Below are 11,422 nucleotides of genomic sequence, written 5' to 3'. Positions count from 1 at the left end.
AGGCTGCAGAGGTTATGAAAAGGCGTCTCACCTCAGGGATGACTTTTGCGAAGCACTGGTAGAGTGTTACTCAGCCTTAGTAGCCCACATGTCAAAGACACTGCACAATGAGTTCATCCTCAGTGCCTTCTGGTGGTGTCACCATCACATTTTCTCTTTTCCCCGTGAGTCAAAGCAAGAGTAAGTGAAGACAATTCAGGACTTCCCTAAACTTACAACAAACAAGAATGAGCCCAAGATTCAATGGCTGATAATAATTGGTCATGAATTTTTTTTATAGGAATGCAGGGGTAAGCGGTAGGTCTAGAGGACTTGAGGAGTAAAGAACATACCTATGACTAAAAATAATCAAGAAGTTAAGTGGAGAGAAGCAACAAAAACAACAAAAAAAGATGGCACAAGAAAGCAAGATGAGATTTTTCCATATTCAATCCGGCTTGAAGTGAAATGTCCAAGGACATTCATTTCTGAATGGAACCCATTTCTCCATTTACCAGTGAGGAAATGTCTTCTGCTGCCTATCTTACCCACATACTGACAGATTTTGGCATTTTAGGAAGTTATACTTATAATTTTTACTATTTGCAAATTCAGAAATTTTTTGGTTACGTGTGGGAAAAAATCCTGCTCAAATGGGTTTAAGCAAAGATAAGATAAGATAAGATAAGATAAGATGAAACAAAGTAATACAAAAATAAATTTAATTACTTCATTGAAAAGTTCAAGAAGTGTTTCTGGCCCATTTAACCTCAGGATCTCAAACAGCCCAAATCATATTAGTAGCTTTCTCTCTCTTCCTTTTCTTTCTTTTCCCCTCCTTTACTCCATCTCCATTTTTATTTCTAGTTCTATTTCTTTCTATCTCTCTGTCCTACTTTCTGCTCTATTGACATCATTCTCAAGGGGGCCTTCTCCACTAGGGATCAGATTACCCCAGCTCCCATTACTAGTACAGCTGTTATTCCAAGTGGAAAGGGCCTTCTCTTTCCCCAAAAGGCTAACAAAAGTCCTGGCATTGAGTCCATCAGACCAATTTGAGTCACCTGTTCCTCCAAGCACAACGTCCAGGGAATGGGATATGCTGATTGGCCATATATGCTTCCCTGGAGTTGAGGGGTGAGTTAGACCCTCCCAAAGCCGTGGACTGAACATAGAGGAGGGATGTTCTCCAAAGCAAAGAAGGGGAATTGATATTGAGCAAGCAGAAATAACAGGTGTGAAGACCAATGTAGTCATTTTAAAATTTAATAAGGCTCAAATTTAAAGCACTCAGGCTTTGATATTGGCTATCAAGATGTATATCAAAGCTCTGTGGATATAAAGGAGGATGAAGGAATTTCTCCTTAGAAGGCAACAAGTACTGCTTCATGGAGGAGGTGCTCTTTGAGCTGCAGCTTGAAGAAGGAGTAATGTTACAACAGAGGCAGTAAGTGCTCACAAAAAATGCATACACTCCCTGACCCTTCCCAGCCTTCTCTGCAGTTGGGATGGAACCATGTGACTACTTAGGGCCAATGGGCTTTGAATGGAAGTGGCCAGCTCCCAGCAAATGCAGTCAAAGCCAGCATGTCTCATCCATTTCTTTCTTCCCCTTTGGCAGAGTCTGTGGAAGTTGTGTATTGTAATTGTACAGCCTCAAGATGGAATCCTTGGGTCACTGCATGGAAGAGAGCCGCCCAGGAAAGGTGCCCAACCCACAACAACCTTTGAATGGGTGAGAAAACCTCTGTGGTGGTAAGTTACTGAGATTTGGGGTTAAGATATGATCACCCAACAGGATCTGCTTTATATTTCTGGAGTCTTGTCCCATGACTTGTCCCATGAAGTTTATAAACTTCATCTAAGCAGGACTGCTCTGCTCTATGTGTCTTTCTTTGACTTTAGATCAGCGAGTGAGATGTCCAGGTCATGTCACTGTGATGGGATGGCACACGAGAGCAAATGAAAAGGTACACAGCCCTCTCGGGCCGAAGCTCAGAACTGATACACTGTCATTTCTCATGCCATTAGCTAAAGCAAAGTCACATGGCCAAACCCAAAGTCAAGGGGTTGGGAAATGTATTCCACCCATGACAAAGGCATGGAAATGCTGTGAATCTCGGGAAGGTGAAGATTTGGGACCAATAATTCCATCTACCTCTTAGGCATCTTACATTATGTGAGAACTGATGAAAACCTCAGAAGACAACTGGAATGTCAAGACTCTCCTGGACTTTGAAAGCAAAAATAATGACCCCTATCCTCCAGAATTTTCCTCATTCAGGAAGCTCAAAAGCCACAAGTGTCTCTCTCAACTTCTCCAGCCTTCTCTCCCACCAATCTACTTTCTCCACATTGTGGATATAGGAGTCTGGATCTTTATTTACCCCAGTGACAAGCAAGGAGATGTAAATAGGCCATAAGGAAAGCTGCTTTTTCATTTGCACTACCTCATTCGTTTTTTATTTATAAGATATACAGCTCTGGAAAGCTGTAAATAAAGAGGCTAGAAACAGCTTGAGGGGCTGGTGATGGAATCACAAATCACCAGAGTTACATCTTCATCTGTACCCTGATGTAGAAACTTTATAATTGCCAAAATATATTTATCTCTGCTCAGGCTACACAATTTGTATATCAGAAGCTAAAACTAAGTGACCTCAACTTTCCTAAGATGGCTGTGAAGTTTCATACTGACCAGGCCAAATTTGGCCAGAGTGGATCCTGCTATTTCTCATCCTGTCCAAGGTGATGTGGGCCATGCTGCTGGTGGCCCACAGTCCAGTGTGACTGTTTGTATGTGTTCCCATGTGTCTGCTCTCATCTTCTTATAAAACCCCCAAATGAGCCAGAAGGTAATGTGAGGGCTTAGGCCCACCAGTCTACCTATCATGATACAAATTCTTACCAATTAATCCCTTTCATGATTTATAGGATAAACTGGGAAGATATGGGTAGGTAAAGAGTGTTGTGTCCAAAATATCTCACTAAAAATGCACCTAAGACAGTCTGAAACGAATTTATTTACCGTCCCCATTAAAAAAATCATTTTCGGGGCACCTGGGTGGCTCAGTCGGTCGTGCGTCTGACTTCGGCTCAGGTCATGCTCTCATGGTTCGTGAGTTCCAGCCGCGTGTTGGGCTCTGTGCTGATAGCTCAGAGCCTGGAGCCTGCTTCGGATTCTGTGTCTCCCTCTCTCTCTGCCCCTCCCCCACTCATGCTCTGTCTCTCTCTGGCTCTCAAAAATAAATAAACATTAAAAAAAAATTTTTAAATCATTTTCAGATCTTTGAGCTGTCTTTGTGGATTTGAGAGGATAAGAAGCATATTTTATTAGAAAGAGAAGCCTGGACTCCAGAAGGAATGACTCAGTAAAAGTAAGGAGGTAGAGCACTCTCAATGGACAAAACTGGACGGTGGGGCCCTAGAGAAGGGAGGATGGACTTACCACAAAAAGGAATAATAAACAAAAATAAAATCTGACAGAAACAGATTTTGCTCTCTTCACAATGTTGCTGAGGCTTGTCCTGAAAATGGGATTCACACTAATAACCAACGCTCACTGAGTAGTTGCTCTAAGCCGGACAGTGTGCTAAGTGTATTACGTGCCTCGTCTCATGCCATCTCATTTTTCTTCATAGATGCTATTATTATCCTGTTTTCAGACCAGAAAACTGAGGCTTGAGAGACAGTGAGTGACTTGACAAAGGTCACACAACTGGTAAGTCACAGTGGGATGGGAGGTACAGATGGGCCAAGGATGTAACCAAAGCAGTCCGCCTCTTACCCAGAGAATGTAATCATGGTACCGCTTTTCCTTCATTCTCTTTAAAGTATGGACTGACCTAGCTGTTGGGGATGTTAAAAAAAGACGCCAAAAGAGAAAAAGCAAATAATAACACCAAAAGAAATATCAAACAAATAATGAGGCACTAATAATACTGAATTTGGACTCAGGATATCAGTGTTTTACTCCTGGCTCTCTCTGCCATCTAATTATTTGAAAGACAAGGCACAGATTCTCTGGACCCCAACGTCTTGCACGAAAATCTTGCAGTGTAATGGGATACTGGGTGATAATTTTTCTGTCGCTCAGAATTGATAACAGGCTGCAAAATAGAGGACAAAAAGGGATCAAGTGCCCCATACTCTAAAGTCTGCCATAAGTGAGGGGGGCCAGATATCCACTGCAGGGATTACCACGAGACAGGCTCTGCTACCTCCAACCAGCACCTGTAAAATGCACTCCGTGTCCCACCCAATTCCCCCGGCACTCACCATTTCCACAATTTCCTTCAGCTTTCTACAAAAAGAATCTATGACTCTCTGCCTGTGAGCTTTCTCCTTCCCCAGAAGCATGTTCAGCCTGTGCATTAAGTAGTCTGGAAGTGCAGAATTGTTATTTCTTCCAGGAGAAGACGGAAAGGAATTCATAGGAAAATAAACCAGCTCCCTTGCCTTCAGCAAACGCCTGCATGAATTTTCACCTGTCCTTCTCTCATTCAGTAATGTCATATATGCTTGGAAAACTCCTTAAATTACCCATAATAGGATCAGCTCAGCTGTTGTAACAAGTAACCCTAAATCTGAGTAACTCACCACAACAGAGGTTTTCTCACCCATGCAAAGATCAATATGGGTTAGGCGCCTTTCCCAAGTGGCTGCCTTCCATGCAGGACCCAGGGATTCCATCTTGAAGCTCCACAATTTTAATACAAAACTTCCACAGACACCACCAAAGGGAAGAGAGAAATGGATGAGACACACAGGCTTTCAACTATCTTTGCCTGGAAATTTGTCACTTCCACTCAAAACCCATTGGCCAGAAGCAGTCACATGGTTCCAACCCCAGGGCCATACCCATACTCCTTCAAGCCCCAGCTCAGAGAGCACCTCCCCCAGGAAGACTTGCCCAGTCCCCTGTGGCCCCTTCCAAAGAGAACAAATTGCTTCATCCTCCTTTATGTTTCCCACAGCACATTTGATACATATTCCTAATTTATACTTCCCAGATTGCCTTATAATTTTGCTCTCCCTTTATTTTGTGAGCCCTACAAAGGCAAAAAACATGTTGTTTCTTTTTCTAGCTCCTGTCACAGTGGCAGGGAAGTAGCAAGGATTTAATAAATGTTTAGCGAATAAATGAGTGAATGAATGCATGAACGAATGAGTGAATAATGGCTTCATAAATATCCATAAACTTGCAAGTTTCATCACAAAAGCATGCAATCAGCATCTTCATGAAGCCATCCTTGACTCTCCTGATGTGGGATTGTTCCTTGACTACATTTCTCCTTCTGGGAATGGCAAGGAACCAAAGTCAAGGAAATACTAGATAACAGTAAAGCCCAGGATCAGGAGCCTTGAATTAGTACAGCAGGACACAGATGCCAAACCTAGGTCGGAAATAAAAACAGGACCTCCAGGCTTTAACACACTTTCCAAGATGCACCAACCCCTCCCCTCCAGCCCCCACCAAACACACTGAGAACCCAGCTCAAAGCCCCAAGGGCAGCTGGCACTTCCAAGACCACAGTCCAAACCTTCACAAGAGATGAGCTGAGCCAAAACAATCCCTAACTGGCAAGAGTGAATGAAAGAATTTGAGATTTGTCAGCTGAGGAGCCTCTGAGAAAAGCAAAAATTTAAGCTTCCTAAGATCCATCACTCTTGCCATATGCTGCAACTTTTCCATTCATACCAGCAATTGTGGGAATTTCAGCTTCTGAATATAACATTGAGAAACTGAGAGTTTATAAATGAGTCTTGACTCAGAGTAGGCCCTTGTTAAAGTTCTTCAAGCCTTATGTGAACCGATGCTCCAATCAAGACCCTTACTGTTTGAGGGGCACCTGGGTGGCTCAGTCGGTTAAGCATCTGACTTCGGCTCAGGTCATGATCTCACAGTCTGTGAGTTCGAGCCCCACATCGGGCTCTGTGCTAACAGCTCAAAGCCTGGAGCCTGCTTCAGATTCTGTGTCTCCCTCTCTATGACCCTCCCCCATTCATGCTCTGTCTCTCTCTGTCTCAAAAATAAATAAACATTAAAAAAAATTTTTTTTTAAAAAGACCGTTACCATTTGAGACAGTGCCCACCAAGAAGGAGGTCATCACTGTCTTATTATGACCTTGTTACTACCAATCCTTGCCACCTCTCTGATACCACAACTGATGCTTTCTGGGACTCTCAGGTTGTGCCCAAAATCAAAACATTATGCCGAGACAAGAGCTGTGAGAGGGACATAGAGGATGGGAATGTGAGAAATGTAATAGAAAATTGCAGCAGGATAGTGCTTTGTGTTCTAGCCAAAGCAGGACCACCTCTAGGGTACTTGAGTCCCCTGACTCTATAAGCAACTTGAGCAACCCAGAATCAGTCTATCAGTCCTATTCTGGCAGGCTGGCCTCACCTGATCCTGTAAAAGATATACTGTACTTTCCAATATGATCAATCTTCTTGCCAGGCTGCTCTCCTGGAACCAGGCCCCAAGTCAACCCTGTAGGCCAAGTCCTACAAGCTCTTTAGGGCTTCTGGTCAATCCCACATGCTGCTGAAGGGTCAGACAGAGCCCTGAGGATCAGGATCTGCTCTCGACCCAGAATATCCAGTTGGGATGACTTCATAATCAGAGAAAACTTGAGTCATAGAAAAATATAAAGAAGGCAATAGATGTCACCTATAATATTTCCACCTAGGATTACCCCCTATTGAAATTTTACTCTATTTAAAACTAGTGGGGTTTTTTCCCTACAGTTACATAATTTGCTTTGACTCAGGACTGGCTACATGATTTGGGGGCCTAGTGCAAAATGAAGGTAGGACCCCCTGTTTAGAAGTTTCTTAGGCTTTCAAAGCAGTGACAGCAGACTGATCAATACAAAGACGCTTTGGAGCACGAGGTTCTATGTGACTGTACAGGTTGCAGCCCATGACACCAGCCCTCATTGTTGGCCTGCACTGGTCCCAGGCACTAAAGGAGAATTCAGAAAATTGTTAGGAAAGCACTCCAGAGTGTGAGGGCCCCTCCAACACGTGGACTAGGACAGGAGTCATGCCTGCCTGGGTCTAAGTGCAGTGTTATGCCAAGAGATACAGAGATAAGGGGCAAGTTTCAAAGTGACTTACCCCAATTTGTCCCCAAATCCCCAAATGTCAAGGAACTCATGATAGAAAGGCTATGTAATTTATGAAGCACTTAGCCAGTAAAACATTACACAGTCACCAAAAATGATGTTTGCAAGATACTTCTAATAATACTGGGTAAAATTATTGCAATGGAATAACAAGGAAATTAAATATACAATTATGTGAATATGTACGAATAGGGGAAAAAAAACTAGAAATAGAGTCAAATTTCAGAGGGGTAATCCCAGGTAGAAATATGACAGGTGACATTTATTATCCTCTTTATATTTTCCTATGACTCAAATCTTCTCCAATAAACAAATATGAATTTTGTAAGGAAAACACAAATTTTTAAAATATAGCTGTATATGGTAGCTTTCACTTCTGATAAATTCTAGAAAAACTTTATTATGAAGCTTTATAAGAAGTGGACTTATGCTATTCACAGTGCTCTTTAATTCCTAAATGGTAGGAAAAGCACAAAAATACTTTTATGTAATACTGATTTCTTCAACCATTTTTGACATAATATTAAACACTAAAGGAAAAAACGTATTTTGAATTATTGCCACACCAATTTACCTAATGCCAACCCATCCCCTTCTGTCCCTTGAAGGGGATTATGTTCCAGTTCTCAGTTTGGGAGTGAACATTATTGAGAGTAACTGAGGGCCTGGAAGACAGATGTTTAGATACAGATGTAGCAAAGCAAAAAATTATACACTCCAAGAAACACTAAAATTGTAACCTGCTGTTTCTCTATTTCCAACCTTTATTTCCTCATGATCTCTCTCCTTCACCCCATAACCATGAAATAGGGTGTCTTAGTCACTTTGTGCTGCTATAATAAAAATGCCACAGACTGAGTGGCTTAAATGACAAAGATTTATTTCTCATAGTTCTGAAGGCTGGAAGTCCAAAGTCAAGACCCTGACAGATCCAGGGCTCACTTCGTGCCTTGTAGACAACTGCCTTCTTGTATCCTTGCATGACAGAGGACAGGGAAAGGGAGAAAACAAGCTCTCTCTGTCTCTTGTAGAGCCCACTAATCGTATTCTGAGGTCTCCACCCTCCTGACCTAATTGCCTTCAAAGGTCTCTTCTCCAAATGCCATCACCTGGAGGATTAGAGTTGCAACATATAAATTGGGTGGGGCTTTGGGTGGGGGGAGAGGCACCCATGAATATTCAGTCCATAACAGAGGTAAAAGGGAAGTTGATTTTGCCAATTAAGGACTACTCAGCATCTGCTTATTTAAAGCAGTCTCTTTCAGGGGCGCCTGGGTGGCTCAGTCAGTTAAGCGTCCGAATTCAGCTCAGGTCATGATCTCACGGTTCCTGAGTTTGAGTCCCGCGTCCGGCTCTGTGCTGACAGATTCCGTGTCTCCCTCTCTCTCTGCCCCTCCCCCACTCATGCTCTGTCCCTCTCCCCTTCAAAAATAAATAAACATTAAAAAGTAACATTAAAACAGCCTCTTTCAGATTCACTTAGAATAAGTCCAAATTTTGCCATTTACTCGCAAAAGTTCCGCGGAGAGAAATGAGAGACACCGAGGATTTCTTGAAAGATAATCAGAATATTGATTTTTCTCGTTACCACAAACCTGATTTTTGGAGTAAGCAGAAGATGAGATTTCATCAGGAGATATTGTTCCTACATGGTATCTAGCACTGACCTCTGTGTTGAAATTGCCTCACTGGACCATTGGAAGGAAGATTTAAGAAACAACCTTTCTTGAGATTTATTTGGCTTATGTAGGGACAATGAGGACTAGGTTTCAATTAGGAGAACGCACAAAATATATTTCTCTTGGGCGTTCATTTGGCACAGTTCATCTGTTTTGTCTTACAAATACTCTGACCATGGAAAGGATCATAGTTTCCTCTTTGCTTTGACTGGTAGGAAGTTCAGAGCCAAATTTATAGTTTATCTCTAATAAGTGCATAATTTATGACATGTAGTTTGTTCACTAACCTTCCATTTAGTTCAATGGACTTTTCTTACTCTAGTTTCCTTAGTCCCAGTTTCCTCACTACTCAGTTTTCCCCATAGTATGTTCTGGCTCTGGAAAGCACCTCAACATTGTTTGGAAACACTGACGCCTTCCTTGAATATCCAGCACCCCCTCCCAGTAGCAGGAATACTCTATCTTATAGGGTCCTCTTTTGGGTATCTCCGTTAAAGACTGTTTTACAACACGAATGCTTCTCCCACTGGCCTGCACTTTTTTTTTTATGTTGATTTATTTTGAGAGAGAGAGAGCATACTCACACAGGCATGTGACAGTGGGGGAGGAGAAGAGAGAAGGAGAGAGAGAATCCCCAAGCAAGCTCTGCACTGTCCCTGTGGAGCCCAACACAGCGCTTGATCCCATGAACGGTGAGATCATGACTTGAGTTGAAATCAAGAGTCAGATGCTCAACCAACTGAGCCACCCAGGCCCCCCTGGCCATAAACTGGGTCTTCCTACTTGACACCTGGTGTGTACCAAGCAGTTGGAAAATGTTTGTTCAAGAGAATGAGTGCAACGATGGGGGAATGCTTTGAAATGATTGAAAAAATGTGCAAAAGCAACTTACATTGTGGTATTCATTGCACATGACAATTTGCTTTACAATATTATGATAATGTTATATAAGATGGCTCTATAAAAAATTAGGATGAAACTTTAACAGCAGGATTTTTCAGTGCTATTCACCAAGTCTTGTTCTGCAAAATGACTGGCTGAAAGCATGTTTGACACTCTTTATTGGTTGTGAAGGCAAACCCGTAGCTTCGTGAAGCAGGTCCAATCAAATACCATCTGCTGTCAAGTTGAAGATTTTTTGTCTTCAAGTCACAAAGTCTTTAAGCAAAAACTGCTTTTGTGTTTGAATGGACACAAAACAAGCGAATCTTTTCCATGGGGAAACTAGCGTAGTCTAGAAATGTAGATTGTTCTCAGAACCCCCGGAGTGACCATGAAAGCCATCACCTCAGTAAGTCCTAAACCCAGGGCTTCTGAGCTCTCGGAGTTGTGTAAAGATTTGTGTAGTCCTGACTGCCATACTCGTAGCCAATGGCTTGCATTTGCCCAGTACTTTACAGCCTCCAAAACTCAGGTACTTAAGGCAAAAATGATTGTTATTTTCTGAACATTTACTATGTGCCAAGCACTAGCGTGAGAACTTTACATATATTTAGCAGGGAAAACATGGATGTTAATAAGCACCCTTTCTACCTGAAAAAGGAGAGTAAATTCCTAGATCCCCTCTCTGTGCTGAGAGAAGATGGTGGGTGGGGATGCAAATGAGGAAGCTGATAGCTCAATCACAGCAAGAAAAGAATCAGAAAGACCCACAGGAAGGTGTAAGAAGGTGGAGGAGCTTGAACAGCAGAAGGGGACAAGACAGACTCCAGAAAGAAAGGTCTGCAGCAAGAAGAGACAGGGGGACCCGAGAAAGGTGGAACAGCTGCTGTGGGGAAAAGAAGAAATGTTTCAACGTGACAGGGCCATTCGTGACATGGTGTGCAATATAATCATTCCATGAAATAAATATGGAAGCACAAGTGAGGTGTGTGTGAGGAACTGGAATACCAAACCATGCCTGGGTTACATACGTTATTTCTCTCTCTGTTTGTAAGATTCGTTACTTTATACCAGGTGCCAGCAAATTACAGCCATGGGCTAAATCTGGCCAGCCTGGTTTTGCAAATAAAGTTATATCACCACACGGACACACCCATTCATCTTAAGAATCAATTATGGCTGCTTTGGGGGTTCCTGGGTGGCTCAGTCGGTTAAGTGTCCTGTTCTTGATAGAAGCTCAGGTCATGAGTTCACAATCACGGGATCAAGCCCCACATCAGGCTCTGGGCTGAGCACAGAGCTTACTTGGGATTCTCTCTCTCTCTCTTTCTGACCCTCCCCCCACCCTCTCTCTCTCTCTCTCTCTCACACACACACACACACACACACACACACTCTGTCTCTCTCAAAAGTAAATAAATAAGCTTTAAGGAAATCGACTATAGCTGCTTTCACACTATAATGGCAGAAGTGGGTGGTTGCAACAAGGCTGTTGGCTTTATGGCCCACAAAGCCTATAATATTTACTTTCTAGCCCTTTACAGAAAGTTTGCTGACCAACCCTTGCTTTCAACTCCTAAATGAGAAATACAGAAGTATCCATGAAAGGAAACTATTTTATCAGTCAGGCTAATGGCGTCAGGGAAATTTGGAGTCAGTAAATCTGAGTTAAAGATATATTCATTGTTTTCTTGGCCAAGTTTTCCCATCTGTAAAGTGGGATTCATAATAACGTGCTTCACAGAGTT

The sequence above is a fragment of the Leopardus geoffroyi genome, chromosome C2 (assembly GCF_018350155.1).
Source record: "Leopardus geoffroyi isolate Oge1 chromosome C2, O.geoffroyi_Oge1_pat1.0, whole genome shotgun sequence".
Lineage (NCBI taxonomy): Eukaryota > Metazoa > Chordata > Mammalia > Carnivora > Felidae > Leopardus > Leopardus geoffroyi.
This window is presented reverse-complemented; position numbering follows the sequence as displayed.